The sequence below is a fragment of the Gymnogyps californianus genome, chromosome 1 (genome assembly GCF_018139145.2).
Source record: "Gymnogyps californianus isolate 813 chromosome 1, ASM1813914v2, whole genome shotgun sequence".
NCBI classification, from domain to species: domain Eukaryota; kingdom Metazoa; phylum Chordata; class Aves; order Accipitriformes; family Cathartidae; genus Gymnogyps; species Gymnogyps californianus.
The window spans coordinates 38,376,068-38,393,511 of record NC_059471.1 but is presented as its reverse complement, the minus strand read 5'-3'; positions in this window follow the sequence as shown (position 1 = coordinate 38,393,511).

The following is a 17,444-nucleotide window of genomic DNA, read 5'->3' as shown; positions in this document are numbered from 1 at the left end:
AATTAAATGGATTTATACTGTTTGAATTAATGATAAATTGGCAGACTTTGAAAAATTCAGAAGCCAATTTTCATCTGCTATAATTAACTGGTGAAGTTTGATTTCTGTAAGCATTTTAGAAAATTTTCTGAAATTGGTCTAGTGGTGGAAAAAAAAAGGTGAAGAAGAGTTTGAGTTCAGTTTGGTTAATAATAAAAAAGCTTGGGTCCTCTTTGACAGAAATAAAATAGACTATTAAAATAAACACAGCAATGTGGTAAGCTCCATCTCTGAGTATCTTAAAGAAATACATATTTCCTATCGAGACAGAGCCTTTTCATTGGTGAATATACTTCACCACACAAAAAGTTCCTGGCAATGCAAATGCTAGCTAGTGAGAGATAGTCAAGGGGGGGGGGGGGGAAGTTTCCCAAATATTTTTGAGTCAAACTTTGTGCAGATTTGAGTTTGAAGAAATGGCTGTATGTGAAGATACGGCTTTTTTGTCAGTTGTGGGCTGCGTCCTTACCGAAGACTCTTCTAGTTATTTGAAAATAGCTTCTAGCACAAAATGTACTGTATTGCTGCATTTCTGTTCCTTGAACTTCATTAAAGGACAGTATAGAATCATAGAAAAGTCTGGGTTGGAGGTGACCTCTGGAGACCATTTGGTCCTACCCTCTACTGAAGGGGTAGGCTGTTCAGGGCCCTGTTGCTATGAACTATTATTCTTAAAATGGGTGCAACTACTAAATAAGTGAGGTGTGAGTTATATTAAAAAGCAAGGAAAGCATTGCAGATGTTGCACTGGTAACACATGTAGCCTACTGAGTTATTAAAGACCGACTTCTATTAAAAGCACCAAACATTTCTGCACAGTTTGTCCTCTGCAATTGTTTTCAGTCACAGTTGAACGTAAGCTGAATTTAAATTTATGATTTTCTGAAAAAGATTATCCTAATGAGGTATATTTGAGCATATATGTAGGTATGTATGCAAATTGTGTGTATTATCCCTGAGGGCAAATCCTTGAATTTTTTTCATGTGCATACAAAGTGAAAATACTTTTTTAACATATTTTTTCTAAGCATATTTATAGCAATAGTTTTTTCTTTCAAAATGCAAATAATACTGGAAAATAAAATAATCTGAAAAAACATTGGAAGAGTATGAAGAAAAGTAATATTATTTTATAGGTCAGAGTTTATAATGAGTATTTTACAAGAAAGCTATAGGAAAAGTATGAAAATATAGCTAAGGTTGTAAAACAGAACTGTTCTCCTTTTGATCAATGAGTAGAAAGTTAATGCATGTTGTATCACAGCAAAATTCGACCTGCTTGTTACTGGAGGGCAGAAAAGCAATGGAAAAATCTGTATCTTAATGCAGCTATTATCAGAGGAGTAGCATGTTCCTTTAAAGTTAGAAACTTTAAAGACTAATAAACATTACAGTAAGCCTTCTTGTTTTCATCTCAGTAGGTTAACAATGTCTTTTAAAACCAGTATCAGTTATAACAGACTACAATATATTAAGAGGTTCGTCTTTTCAAAGACCTGACTATCTCAGTTGAAATGATGTGACACCAAAACCTTGAAACACTGCATAGCCTCATCCTAAAATGTCTATCAATCAACTACATTGGTAAAAACATTGAATTAGGACCACCTCATGCATCAAGTGGAAAAAATTTCTTCTGAATTCAGTTGGAAAATGGTCATGGTAACATACAAGTAAAAATTGTATTTCTGTTACAACCAAAATTAACATTAGGTTAAGAAACTGTTGTTTCTGTATGTATATAGAAAAGAATATACAGAAGGAAAGCAGAGATCTATTTAACTCTCAAAAACTCTTTAACATTGCTTCCATCTGTATGCAAAAGACTTGCTTTTTTTCTGACAGTTTTTTCAGCTCTGATTTATTAGGAATAGTGGTGTAGTTCCTAAAAATAATTCCAGCATTTTACTGTGAACTTTTCAGTTGAAAAAGTACTGTGTAATGCTAGAAAATTAAATTTTAAGAAAGTGTCTATTTCAGATCAGAAAATATCTTCCATCATCTCTAGACAACAGTTAAAGTCATCCAGTTGATGAAGAGCTATAATGAAGTGTGGAAGCACTTCCTATAAGATTTCACAGATTGGGGCAGGGGGGAAGTTTAACTTTAAAAAAAAAAAGAATTAAAAAAAAAGGAATTCTTTTGAATTTAGACAATCAAGACAGAAGATACCAAGGACTGCAGCCCACTTTTGAAAATATGGCGCTCTCTGTTATTCCCAAACTTTGTACAGCAAATTGATCTCAGAGTCAGGAGTGGATTTTAATAACTAACTCTTAATTGTGGGAGTGAAATTACTCAGCCAGTTGTGACTTTTGATATTAAACAACCATAAACCTTTCTTAATTATCTGAGTAAGTTGGATTTATGTTTTCCATGATAGAAGCAGCACCAAATAACAAACAAATATTTCTGACTCATAGTTTTTGAGATTCTGAGAGCAAGAATCTCTCTTTGAGCAACTGGAATTTTAAACAACTATTGGGAATTTGATAATTTTCTTCATTGTCACATTACCAATATGTGATAAGAGACATGTTTTCCCTATTTGTCCATTTGCAAAAAGCATACTTAATCATACAACTATAATGCTTACTTCAACTGGTTTGAAGAATCCTCAGGAGAAACAAAACAAAACAAATTTCTAAACAAACATGATTTTTGGGAGATGACCATGAATACAAATAAAAATGAGTTATTGACGTGATCCACAGACACGAACAGTATTACACTAGGAGAATGAATGTCACAGAACAGCTGTCAAACAAACAAGAGAGTTTATGGCAGCCCAGGAAGCACTGAAAGCTACTGATGTGCGCAAGACTGAAGAAAAGGGCACAGTGCACATATGGTGCGCTTTGTTTTCAGTATGCTTTACTTTTATTCTGTCTGCCCAGCAAAACTCCTCAGTTAGAAGGTCACTGTTCTAATCTGTGTCTTAACAAAACTTAGCACTTCAGTTTAGGAGCTCTTTTGCTGTGCAGGGTGCTCTCTTAGAGGAAAAGACATAATCAGATCCACCTCGATGCTCTGGCCACAGTGAAGGGTCCTGTCACTTATGTCTATACAAAGCTGTGATACAAGGGTCACATTGAGGTTCTCTTTCATAGATGCATGCCCTGGAGACTTGCTTCGGCTTTCTTTACAGTCCAACCTTTCCCATCTGTCTTAAATACTGAAATTCCTTAGATTACTTCTCTACCTTCTTAGCAGTAAACTTACCTTAAACATGCTGAAGTGCTGTTTTAAGATATGTAGTTTTCTTTTGGTTTTGTTACTTAAAATCTGTCATTTCAGAAGCATGGCTGCCCTCTTTTAGTCTCTGGGCCACTCTTGTTTTAGCAGAAGGACTTCTGTAAAATGAAACTTTGCTTGGGTTTTTCCAACTTTTCAGAGTGCAAATGATCTTTACCACTCATCAACCAGAATTCCTCTTAAAAATTCTGATACTGTCTCTCATATCACCCCTAAAGACAGGGAAGAGATTTCATCTGAGAGCTAGGATTGCTGCCATGCTATAAAGCATCCCTGTTGGCACTGCGTGCGCAGAACTGTGCTAGAAAGCTGCTTAGCATACAGTAACTTTCCTGTTTCACTTCAGCTTTTGTCTCTCCCTCTCTCCAACCTGCATCACCTGGCTCATCTACCTGTTCAACCTTGTCAAAGGCCAGACTGTGAGTACTTCTGTGTAGAATGTACACTTTTTATTGCCTGTCTGTTTTCTAGCTACCACAATGAGGCTTTCTTTTTACCTTGATTTTGTCCTCTGTTGCAGTGTAATGGTGGGGTGCAATGACAGAAGAATTCTGCAGCTGCTCTCTTGTTCAAAAGAAGCCAACTTAATGTCTTCAGGGGTCTATGACAATTTGAAAAACAATGCCCATCATAGCCAGAGATTACAGCCTGCAGATGTCCAACTGCAACAGACAGAATCCAACAATGAGTTACCTACTACCCCTCTTGAAGCACCAGCTTAACATAAAAAAACCAAAAGCATTGTTTTAGTAGCCTTTGTTAGTTGTTCCTTCACATGTGATGAGGTAAAACAGGTTGGAAAGAATGATCTTTAATTAACAGCCATGCCAATTTAAGACATTCTATATATGAAATAAAAGTATCAGTTAGGAACTACTTGAAGTTTGGCACAAAGCTTAGCCAGAGTTCTGCAATTTTTGCTGCTGTACATCCATTGTCCATTTAGAATCTATTTCAATCTTTCTTACTCCATTTGCCTTCAGTAACTGTCACTCATTTAGGAGACACTATGGAAGCTTTTCTTACAAATTTATTGCAAATAGAAAATAAATTAGCCGCTGTAAAATTATGAGTACACTACTGGCTAGGCTAAGTAGTAATGTGTTTCTAGCTGAGCAAGCAGATGGCACTATTTTCATTCTTACTCATTTATTTTAAAGTATTTTGTTCAACATTTCTTAGAAAAAATGTTCTCTGATATACTGAGGGTAAAAATATAGCAGTCAAACTTTTTAGGAAGGGGTTTATAATTTTACAGCAGTATTTTAATATACATACAAAAAAAATGCTGGTTTAAAACTAACAGAAATCTCTCAATATTTGCAAAATGTCCTTATGTAAAAGACAAAGCTGCAGACTTAACTAAAACTTTTCTGCCAAATGGTGAAATAAAATTCAGAATGCCACTCTCATACTGAATGTGACATGTTTTCACTTAAACAAAATTTGATGTGAAAATCAGAGCCGCTGTTCTAAGAAAGTAATATTCTATAGCATACAAAATCTTCATTTATTCAGTCCAGTCTCTCATTCTCTAAGTGGTGTTGACTGATTATTAAATGCAACTGTAGAAAGCTGATTACCAATTGAGCACTGAGTATCACAACTAATAAAATGTGTTTCTTAAATTGACACAAAATCCTTCCAGATAGAAACATCATAAGAAAAGGCAAAGGAAAACAAAAAATCTATCATCTCCTCAGCAAGCCCAGGTCAAATTAGACTCAACACAATCAAGGACAGTCACCCAGTTATGCCACTGAGTGACAGAAAAATTCCCAAACCCACTGCAGTCCTCTAGTAACTTTTGTTTCTTTAGTCACGCTTCTCCAAGGTTAATGATTTTAGTGACAAGCCTTTGGATATGTAGAACCTTTCAAAACTTCCTATGTCTCTTATGTGCCATATATCCCACAGACAGATTTCATTCATCTGCCTTTCTTACATTTCCAGTCCTAAGGAAAGCACACAAGAAACTTGCTATGTGTCCACTTGAGTTACTGCTTTTCAGCTTTATTTGAACAAAAATATGGAGAGCTCCCTGTTAAAGATGATTTGAACAAGCTCCTAGGAAGTAACTATTTTTCACAGAATATAAAAATGTTCAGGGTGAGATTTGTAGGTAAGAGGTAATTTAGCAATATCCTTTTAAAATTATGGAATATACTCATCATGACTAAAGGAGAGACGAGCATCTTGTCATGTTGGTATCCCAGTTTAATAGCATAGCTAGAAGCAGATTTACAGAGGTTCGACATTGCTTCTGAGGAAGTAATAGATACCAATTAGTTTTCCAGTAATTATATATCCACTTTAGATACTTAGAAATGTGGAAGGATATTTGTATCTCCACCACAAATTTCCTTGGGGAGGGATGGGGGGAAAAGACCTTCTTGTGTTGTTAATGTGGAAGGGATGGTTAAAATGAGATGACAGGATTGTGTCCCAAACTCTACTTTCATAAGCTCTCCTAGAGGTCAATGTTACCTACCTGTCCGGTCACACTCGGCTGTATCATGAACACGGCAGGAGTCTTCTGTAAGAAACTTGGTTTTGTACTTTTAAGAATTAAATTTTATATATTCATCTCAGTGTATAGTGTTTTTTTTATTTTTTTGAGTCTGAGTAAAATATTTATAATTGGTTTAAAATTTGTATAAAGTCAAATGTGCATACATACACACACACACTCATATATATACATCTATTTATATAATCTTGATTTCCCATATGTTCATTTTTCATTAAAAATTCCCCTCCCTGTTAATGCCCAATGAGTCATTTGCTGTCTTCTACAGTGAGATAGTCATTAATTCTTAAAATAAATCCTGTAAATTTTCTAGTCATACTCACTTCAGGGATTTAGATAGGCAACATCTCACTTGGTTGTCAATTCCGTAGTAACCACAGTGTGTTTATTTGCAAATATCATACATTTCAACTTTTTACTTTATTACATCAAAATAGCATATAGACACCTAACTGTGGTTAATTAAGAAAACCATATGTGTGTGCACACGTGTGCGTGTGTGCATGCATGTGCATGTGTGTGTCAGTTTTTTAATATGTTTCCTCACAGGTCATGGAATGGTTCTGAACCAAAAACTTCCAGTTCACTAGTACTGAAAAAGAAGTGGATAATTTTGGAATAGTACAAATTGCTAACACTGTCAACAGACACATGGAATTATTTATATGAAGCATATATTATTTATTATTCTGTCAAATATGTCATTGCTTTTCCTAGTGCTATTAAACCGGTAAAAATCATGGTTTACTTTTATGTGTTAATAAAATGTAATTATTTAGTGTGATATTTACCTTAGACAAACTGTAGCTCAGTTTCATTTTCAAACATATGGGCAGGAGTATCATTTTATATGTTATTATATATATATGTTAACTCCCTCCCTAGTTAGCAAAGAGAAATAAACACCTTTAAAGGGCTATTCATACCATCTAAAATAGGTATATATGACCCGCTTAGTGGATGAAGGAAAGGCTGTGGATGTTGTCTACCTAGATTTTAGTAAAGCCTTTGACACTGTTTCCCACAGCATTCTCCTGGAGAAACTGGCTGCTTATGGCTTGGACGAGCCTACTCTTCGCTGGATAAAAAAACTGGCTGGATGGCTGAGCCCAAAGAGTGGTGGTGAATGAAGTCAAATCGAGTTGACAGCCGGTCACAAGTGGTGTTCCCCAGGGCTCAGTATTGGGGCCAGTTCTGTTTAATATCTTTTTCAATGATCTGGACGAGGGGAGCGAGTGCACCCTCAGTAAGTTTGCAAACGACACCAAGTTGAGCAGGAGTGCTGATCTGCTTCAGGGTAGGATGGCTCTACAGAGAGATTCTGGACAGGCTGGATTGATGGGCCGAGGACAATTGTATGAGGTTCAACAAGGCTAAATGCTGGGTCCTGCACTTGGGTCACAACAACCCCATGCAACACTACAGGCTTGGGGAAGAGTGGCTGGAAAGCTGCCCAGTGGAAAAGGACATGGGGGTGTTGGTCAACAGCCAGTTGAATATGAGCCAGCAGTGTGCCCAGGTGGCCAAGAAGGCCAATAGCATCCTGGCTTGTATCAGAAATTGTGTGGCCAGCAGGACTAGGGAAGTGATTGTCCCCCTGTACTTGGCACTGGTGAGGCCACACCTCAAATACTGTGTTCAGTTTTGGGCCCCTCACTACAAGAAAGACATGGAGGTGCTGGAGTGTGTCCAAAGAAGAACAACGAAGCTGGTGAAGGGTCTGGAGAACAAGTGTTATGAGGAGTGGCTGAGGGAACTGGGGTTGTTTAGCCTGGAGAAAAGGAGGCAGAGGGGAGACCTTATCGCTCTCTACAACTACCTGAAAGGAGGTTGTAGCAAAGTTGGTGTCGGTCTCTTCTCCCAAGTAACAAGTGATAGGACAAGAGGAAATTGCCTCAAAGTGCGCCAGGGGAGGCTTAGATTGGATATTAGGAAAAATTTCTTCACTGAAAGGGTTGTCAAGCATTGGAACAGGCTGCCCAGGGAAGTGGTGGAGTCATCATCCCTGGAGGTATTTAAAAGATGTGTAGATGTGGTGCTTAGGGGTATGGTTTAGTGATGGACTTGGCAGTGTTAGGTTTACAGTGGGACTCGATGATCTTAAAGGTCCTTTCCAACCTAAATGATTCTATGATTCTATGAAAATAGGATGACTCTCTCTGAAGGTGCTTATTTCCACTGACTTTGAAGGAGTCTAGATAGACATAGACCAGGCATCTAACTTTGAGATGACTAAAGTTAGGAGAGATTAATCTTATTATTTACTTATAGGAGAAAAGAGATCTGGATAAACTATGTTACCTATGGTCATAAAGCCATTAATTATGAGAAGGATAATTTGGCAGTGGAATATTTGTCAAACTTATAGTTGGAAAAGTCTTAATCTTCATGCAGCCCTTTCAATAACACTTGAAAGCCAGAAAAAAATAATGTTAAATGATTACATGAATGATGCGAAAATGCTGATAATAGACACAAAGTCCCAAATAAAAGTGGAAGATGCAATGTTTAACTTTCACTGTAAATGGAAATTGTCCAAATCAAAACTCAAGACTGTAAGAAATGGGACTGCAGAAGAGTTTGTAAAAAAATTTTTTTAAAAAAGAATTCCTAATTCTACATTACTCACATAAATTATTTTATAAATATTCCATGGTCAAAAAGCAAGCCAGTAACAGCTGAATGTCAGACCCAAATCAAGTTAATCAGGAAGAAACTTGCAGAAGGACATGGATGCCTTAAAAGCTCAAATAAGTAATTTATCTAAGTCATTTATGTGATTTTTGAACTGCTTTCTCTCCGTGATTACTTTCCCTTATTTTTCAGAGTTAGTGATTTCAATAAAACTCACTACTCAAACGTTGAAACTGAAGACAATCTTTTGCTTACTCAGCTCAGCCTTTGGGTCCCAACTCTGAGCCATTTGTTCCTGAATCTTGAGAAACAAAAACAATAATAGCAACATCTTTTGCCCCAATCTATTTGTAAGATTTCAAGAAAAAAAACTAACATATGATTGCACCCATTTCTCTGCAATCTGTAAGAAAACAGATTTGTATATGTGCCTGTCTCTTTGCAAGTTCAAATGCAAAGGAAAAATGCACATAGCAACGATAAATGCTAACTGATAATTGGGAAAGATATTATTGAGGTGGAGGAGGAGGGAATGTAGAGGTTTGTGATTTTGTTGTGGCCCAGACTGCCTTTAAAGCATTGAGAGATTTTTCTGCCCCACTCCACAGGATATCAATGAAATAAAGTTGCTTTCTACAGTCCTACACTCTGGTAACACTTTTCAATGACATGTCACTAGAGACTCTGCAATCGACAGAAAGAGTATTTGCCATTTCTCTCATTTTAGAGTCATAAGGAAGGTCATTATTCTGAAAAATAGGAATAATTATTTTGTTTGGGTTTTTTAATGTTTTGGAAACTTGCGTTTCCTGAGGTTTGGGGTTTTTTTTGACAGTTTGTCCTTTTTTTCCTTTTGTTGTATATATGTGTTGCTTTTAATGTTCAAGCAGAATGGCTCAACAAGGTGGGCATTACGGTATTCTAGTGACATACTCTGGTGATTATTAGATAGAAACAGAGGACAGAATGCCAGCAACCTCCTAGACATTTCATTATTAGTTCATAATCATAATTCATTCCCTGGAGTATCTCATCATGTTCGTGAGCTCTTTAAAAAAGACACAGGACTAGAAGAAAAATACCTGCAAAATTGAGATTATTTTTTTTTTTCAATTAGGCAAAATATGGTACTAGAAAAGATAAGCTTAAAAAATAAACATGACACTTTCAAACTGATCATGATAATATTTTATGATTCCAGCAAATTTTTGCATGAATTATACATTCTAGTAGAATGTAATATTTGTCATTTTTAAACACTGTGCAAATGAGACAATATGCATCCGCAAGAGACAAAAACTAACAGAAGAAGCCTCAACTTTTAGAAACAACGCATACTGAAGTAAGGACCTGTCTTATATACAAGGGGAATAGGATCTGCCTTCCTCAGGTTACTATAATTTCTTCCAGGATCTTCTATCAGGAGCTGGTGTTCGATGTTGGGCCATCACATATGCCAAAATGGCCAGTGTGCTCATTCCCAGAAAAGAAAAACATTGTTCTGTGTGAAACAACATGAGTGAAGACTCTTTGGCTACCTCTACACTCTTGAATACATCTGCTCCAAGAAGCTGTCCCTGGCCCCAGGCTTAATGAGGTAATGTCTCTCATCCACACTATTCACTGTAGGGCAGCCTGCCATGCCCTCTTTAGCTGGGCGGCCACCTCCAGATTTCATAGCGCTTGGTCTTAGACTTCCTTTGGGATCTGGACCCTCAGACATTTTATTATCATTTTTGTTGCTGTGGTTTTCTGAGTTCTCAGTGGCTGAAAAAAATGTGGTGACTGTGCCACAGCTCAGCTGTGGTTATTTCTTTTTTTAGAACATGAAATGGCAGTTTGTATTTCTCTCCAACCAAAGAAAATCAGGGGAAAGCTGACCCAAATGGACTTCTCCTTTGAAAAGATTTGCAAAAGTCATTATTCTAAGACATATTTTGAATTAGTACAATGCAGTCATACAGTCCCTCATGCATGTGTGTTCCTAAGTCTGCCTGTGTACAGAAGTTGAACAGGCCTCTTATTTGCAATTTTAAGTATATAAAAAATGAAACAGAAGAAATATCATACCAAGATTTTCTTTTTCCTGTGTTGGTACTTTTGAATGTTTATACCAGTACTTCTGAATTTCTTTTGACCATATACATATAGTATGGGTATTTCTCAAAATACATACAGTGAGCACAGTTAAAAATGTATTTATCTGAGTCACAGTGCTTATTCTGTTCTCTGCAGTCAGACTAAAAAGATCAAGTAGCATGATAAAGGGTTTGCTGGTAGTAAGAAATGTTCGGTTTCTAACACACCATTTGCATTTTTCACATACTCAGAGGCAGAAGCGGAAGATTTTGAAGACAGATGCCACCTAGGGATCTTACTATCTCATTTTAAAGCATTATAGGTTGCTCAGATAACCACAATGCTGGTTGTCTGTTTACAAGAGCTTTTTTGACAAACTATTTTTTGTGGGAACTGGTACTTTTTAATGGATTGTTCTGTTTTTCCCAAGCCTAAGGCGGAATTTCCCTCTAAATTTCTCTTGGGAAACTCTCCAGTGCTACTAGATGTGTTCATCCCACTCAAACAGCAGCTCCTGTCTGACCCTTGGATCACAGCTTCAGCCTCCATGTCATTGAAATCATGCAACTGTTTTTCCCATCTGTATCCACAACTTTTTCCTTTATGAATAAAGTGGCTGAAGATATCATAAGCCACATTTTGCGTGGCTACACACATAACTTAAGCACCTTTTATGGTGGTACGAACAGAGGTCTTCAGCACCTATTCTAGGAAAAACTTAAATGTGTGATAAAGTCAAAAGTTATCTTCATTGACCTATTTAAGTGCTCTGAAGATTGATTAAAAGTGGTACTACTGTTCTTTATGTAAGTCCAGAATATGATTCATTTCCTTCACATAGCAAGTTCTCCTACAGAAATTGAATAGTTGGAAAGTGAACATTGCTATTCAAAATTATTCTAAAAAGCTGGATTTTCTTTTCCCTGGAGATTTTGAAATCATTTTGACCTTTAGGCACAGCATGTCTATATACCAATTGTTTTAGGAACTTGAGCATTCCAGAAATTTGTAAATAGGAATCTTGAAATATAAACTTTTGGCAGTTTTGATCAAAGCGAATTTGGACATACTGAAATGACTGGTTTAATTCTAAATTCTTCAGAAATCAGAACTTTTGATTTCAAAACTCAAGCTCTGTTTAATAGTTTGTTTTGATTCTGTTGAACTCAAAATATCATTCAAACATATAGTTATGAGAGAACTTTTATTTCCCATTTTCCCACTGGGTATTTTTAGTGCAAAATGCTTCAGCAAACCCTAGTTCTAAGTTTAGAGGAAATTAGGACTTCCACAGAGGTCAGGAAGATGTTCCTTATGAGGAAACACAGTGACAGTAAGTCCTGAAACTGTTGCAGTCTCTTTGCACTGGGAGGAATGAGTGACATAACTAGATGCTAACACCTAACCACACAACAATCCCTCCTTTGCTTGCCTTTCCTCTGTTATCCCCTCTCTTTACAAGTACAGGAACCCTCAGGGACCTGTACTTGCAGGAATACACTATCCCATTGGTGGTGAGAGGGGGGCCTTGCCCACTGCTCTCTCTGTAAAGCTCACATGAGAGGCAGAGGATGGGGCGTAGAACACACCTTATGCATTTTTTTTTCTTTTTTTTTTCCCTTCTTCTCTTAAAGTCAGGGAAGAAAGAAACAAAGATGAGCCAGGTATGGGGACAGGAAGAAAAAGGAGGATTTTTATTTCCACGTGGAAATAATTTGGCAATAAAGATATTGCAATATTTAAAAGTTTCCAGTATCTGCTGAAATGATGTGCATGTATGTACAGACTTGTTTTCTCTATTTGTTTTTTTTTTTTTTTCTTTCTAGTAAATGGTACTAATATAACTTTTTAAAGGAATAGGATCTTTGGAAAATGCTTTTTGATAATACTTAGATAATAATAACCTAGTTTTAAGTATTTACCTGTGATTAAACATATTGGTTTGGCTGACGATACTGGTTTTCCTCTTAAGCCTTGAAGTCCAAACATCTTTTGAGTTTCCAGTGTTTAGCATGTATAGCATGTTGTTCTCCTGTTTAACATAAAATAAAACATATCTGATTAAAACCTCCGTGTCAAAGGACCCCATGGCAAATAATCAATAGTAAAGTCTATGCCCTATGACAGTGCTATGACACTGGCTTGGGAACCACATTCTATTATAAAGTCTATATGAAAGGAAACATTTCACATCCTGGTTTTAAATGTGTCTCAGATTTTCAATCTCTTTTTGAAAGTCTCCTTGACTCTCATTCTTTGATAAGATACTGGTAAATATAGACGGTGCTGGCAAAAAAAAACCAAAACCAAAACCAACCACCTCCAGACATGTCCTTCATTATGAAATTGATAGATATAGACAGTTCCAATAAACAGAAAATTTTACATATATTCATGTATATAGTCCTATTTCAGAGAGAGAATATTAACAACCGGATTCTCAAAAACAGAGGCAAAGGACAGACTGATTAAGGAGCCTCTGGGTAGCATCCCGGTTATTATTGTATGTTCAGCTGCTGCACCTGTTACCCTTGAATTTATTAGCCTTTTGATGAAGTCACAAATAAACCCTCTACAAGAGATCTCTCATAGTTCTCTGACATCTTCTCACTGTCTGTGCATCCCTTCATTGATTATATGGGGAATCCATGGTGACTACACTTATTTAAAGTGTCTCAATTTAGAGCTGAGAAGTAGGTAGAGTTAATGAATATTCTAATGACTGCAGGTCATCAGGTACAGAATGATCCTGGTACTTCCTTGGAAAGTTTAACAGTTGTTCAGAAAGTTCTTTAGAAAAGACTTGTTGTTGTTGCTGTTGTTGTTTCTTTGTTTTAGGACACTAACTAGTTAGCATATGAATATATAATTTCTGTTCTTGTAAGAAAGAACACCATTACCTGAAACTGCCTGCAAACTTTCAAAAGCCATTAATAAATGATAAAATATTAGACCGGGACTTGGTTTAAAGAAAGTATTCAGCAGCTAAATGACATATGGTTTTCTATAATATCATGGCTAATGACTGGGATTACAGATTGCAGGTGTAAACGGAATATCCAATACAGCGATAAAAGCAATTAGATTGTTCAGCTTTGAAAATACTCAGAGCACAGAGAAATAATGCAAGACAGTGCAGGTCAAAATCTGCAAAGGCATTTTGGCACCAAGTTCCCATAGATTTAAGAAGCAGATAAACACCCAAATATCTTTTAATATTTAAATCATAGAATATTTAATAGCACAGCTCTAGCTCGTAGTAGTCGTTATTAAGATCCTGTGCAGCCTTTACTTGAACAGATTTCAATGATAAAAAATAGGAAATTTATTTCAATAAACTATGTAAAGACCTCATCAATCTCTAGACGATAAGAGAATTCAATCTGCAATAAAACCATCTAATTCACCTGAGGAACAAAAAAACCCAAAACACAAACCAACACAAAGAAATGCAAACAGGCAAACTGATATTCAGGAAAAAGTGGAGGATTAAAAAAAGCAGTGGTGCTTACAGATCTTTGTGGGTATTGAAGAACTAATGCAGGATCAATGCATTGAGACAGGATGGAAAAGTGAACAGCCCAAACTAGGAGGGAAATACATGTGATCCATATCGCAATGGAGCAACTGCATGTATGTCACGCTGCAGACTCTTATTCCATAAGTACTTGGAAAAGACTGAGTCTTTTCTAGACTTCTACAAAAGAATAGGAAGAATTATTAGGGTCAGAAAAAGATAAAGGATGAGAAAAGATTAAAATATGAACAAGGTATATCACTAGCTATTGTCTATACATATTGGCTAGTGTTATCTACGTATGCGTGTTTTATTATGCATTTAATACTGTATTTCAGACAAAAGAAGACAGACACTCTGCTTTGAGAATGACAGAGTAGTACTGACTGGATACATGTATAAAACATAACAGGAAAGTGTGAAAAGATTGTATAGAATGATCCAAGAGATTATAACCAAATTATAAGGGATCAAACATAGGGAATTTTTAATAAGTTTATAGAAGAAATCCTCAGCAGGTGTGAAATGCCAATTCTCCATTAACTTCAATGGTACTTGTAAGGTCTATCAGTTAATACTGAATTTTCCTTCGTAGCTTACAAGAGCATCTGTTGGGGCTGAACAGACTTTTAAGGTGAAACTCCATCTAATTTCATACACAAAAAAATTATTCATCTGTTTTTATCTGGTCATTTAAACACCCCCCATTGAAAAAAAAAAGCAATTCAGAAATTAATTCAGCTGTTCTTGACTATGTATCTTAGGATGGGATGAATAGGCATCTGGAATTACCTACTTATCTCTGCACTGTCTATGAAGAAAGTAAAGATAATTAAAGTAGATTAGATTAGAATTCAGCTAAGTCAACATAGGTGTATAGTGACAGTGATACACCATTTAGGATATCCACAGGAGCCTGACAGAACAGGACCAATGACAGACCTGTGATCTTCTGGAGTGGCAGCAGGAGATGGGACAGGATACTGTCAGACATCCTGAATAGCACTAGGTACCTCTGTATGGCAGCAAATCAGTCCCTAGATGCTTCATTTTTATAGAGTTAGGGCTCAGTTCACCAAGATGACTAATGCCACTTGAAATGCCCCAGTTATGCAACACATCCACATGATGCTGAAAATACAACACTGCACCTATGAGCACTGTAAGCCTATGTATGAGAAACTGAATCGAGTTGCTGGTCACCATGCTGCTTAAATTAACCCAGTGAAAGTATTCAAAGATATACATTCAAACCTTTTTCTAAAGTAAATCATTGTAGCTCTGCTTGCTTCATGTATTTTACCAGCTGAATGTCAGTTGAAGACCTAGTACAGAGTTTAAATAATAATCTTGAAATGTGAAGCTATGGACTGTCAACCTTTTACATCTTTTAGTTGCATGAACACAGGCATACAAAAAAGAAAAGACAAATCCATAACTTATAAAAAGAAACATAGTTTTTACATTTGATATAACAGGAGAATATCAAAGTTGAAAGGGAAATATGTTATTGTGTTTGTATTTTCTGTCTTCATTAGACAACAAAAGATGTGCTTTGAGTAAAGTCAGTATAATCTGATGTAAGAAGAAATATGTAGCTGCTTTCCTTACTTTATGAATTAAAGCAGCAACGTTACAGCTACATGAATCACTCAGATTCATTTACGTTGTTAATGCTGTCATTTCTCAGTGTACAAGTACTCCTGAAAATAAACCTAAGATCAGTGCCACACCTTCAGATATTTAGAGCTTATGAAGAATCAATTTGTGACTTTTAGAGACATTCCCCAAAGTGTCCAGTAACAAAATGAGGAATTGTGATCTCTGTGCCATAAATTACATTTTTCTTTTTAGGTCACAGCAGATTTCAAAAATTTCCCATAAAACACCTGTATTTTTGTATTCAGAAAAGTGTATCTGTTACTTTTGTGCAGTATATAGGCTCAGCTGCATCACCAAACAGAAATATGTATTCCTGGACTCCTTTATAGTTTCAATTCCAATTAGAAAAAGCTTGTATCCATGGAAATCAGATCAGTAGTTTTCTACCCTTCCTGAAACATTATTCTCACTTTAAAATGGGTTTATTATTTTAGTAGTTTGTACAGTCTGTCTTGAAATGAAAGACAATACGATGATGACATGCAGGGATATGAGCACAAGAAAATGTAAAGGAGTTTCGGCACTGATTATGAATTTTCTAGCTATTATTTCAGGACATAGATCCCAGTTTCTCAACACTTCTTATTTGCTTTCATTGTGAATATGCATTTCAACCTCAGCATTGACTGTTTTTAATATTTGCAGTCTAACACTGCTTTATATGATTTGTCATATACCTTAAGTTTTATAATTTCTCTCCGTTGGCTATAAGATAAAACATTGCTTTCTATATTATAGATTGCGGAGGCTCTGATTCAGGCAGAGAGAGATAGTAACGACTGGAGAATGAAACCATCTCCTTCCTTCCATTTCACAAGACGGATGATTACGTAGTAGTGAGAAAAGTGTAACCCACACTATGGATGGAAAAACATAACCCATGGAAATAATACATATCTCAGTTACTTTATATACAATTTTCTCTTCTTAGAATCACACGTTAAATTGGTTTGGCATTCATGTGTGCAATATGTGAAGGACATGATAATGTTTTTTACTTCCTGTGATTATTTATATTTCTGTTAATTTAGAATGATCACAGAAACATTTTAATTTCTTTCCAGAAAAGCAGAATTCACTTTACACTTTATCTAGGCTGAAGTTTGCCCGAGCTTTGATTCTTGGTTTCTGAATAATTTTCTAATTGGCACATTTTTTATTACCTTAATTTTTTCCTTTTTATTCCTTTTGCAGTATTCTGAGAGTTAATAATGTTTTAACTAGTTCAAGTTCTCACTTTTGAAGGTTCCAAATTTCTATGCAGAAAATTCTGTTCACTGCAGATGACAAAGCCATTAAAAACATTCTGCTGTACCCAATCCAGTACTGCTCTATGTGCAAGATGAATACTAAAAGCACCATTAGCAGCAGAGACAGAGTTACCTATCACTTATTGACGATTATGTAATTAATTAAGTAGCTGCTTCACGTTAACATTTTCAATCTGAGTGTGCATTTTCTGTTATATATCTACAACCAAATATTTGTCGAACTGGAGGACTAATCTGAGTTGCTTTCTTAAGTACTTTCTAATCAGGGAGTTGCAGGAAACGAGAAGCAAGCATTATGCAGCACATGGCTTCGGCCTGCATTCATGACTCACGATCATGCTACGCTTCTTGTACTGCAAAGGAACAGCACGTACTTTACCATGCACAAGAGACTACTGTCTTCATCCTTGTGTTAAAGCCTCTTTCTATTGTTATGGATAAAATGACCCTCAAACTA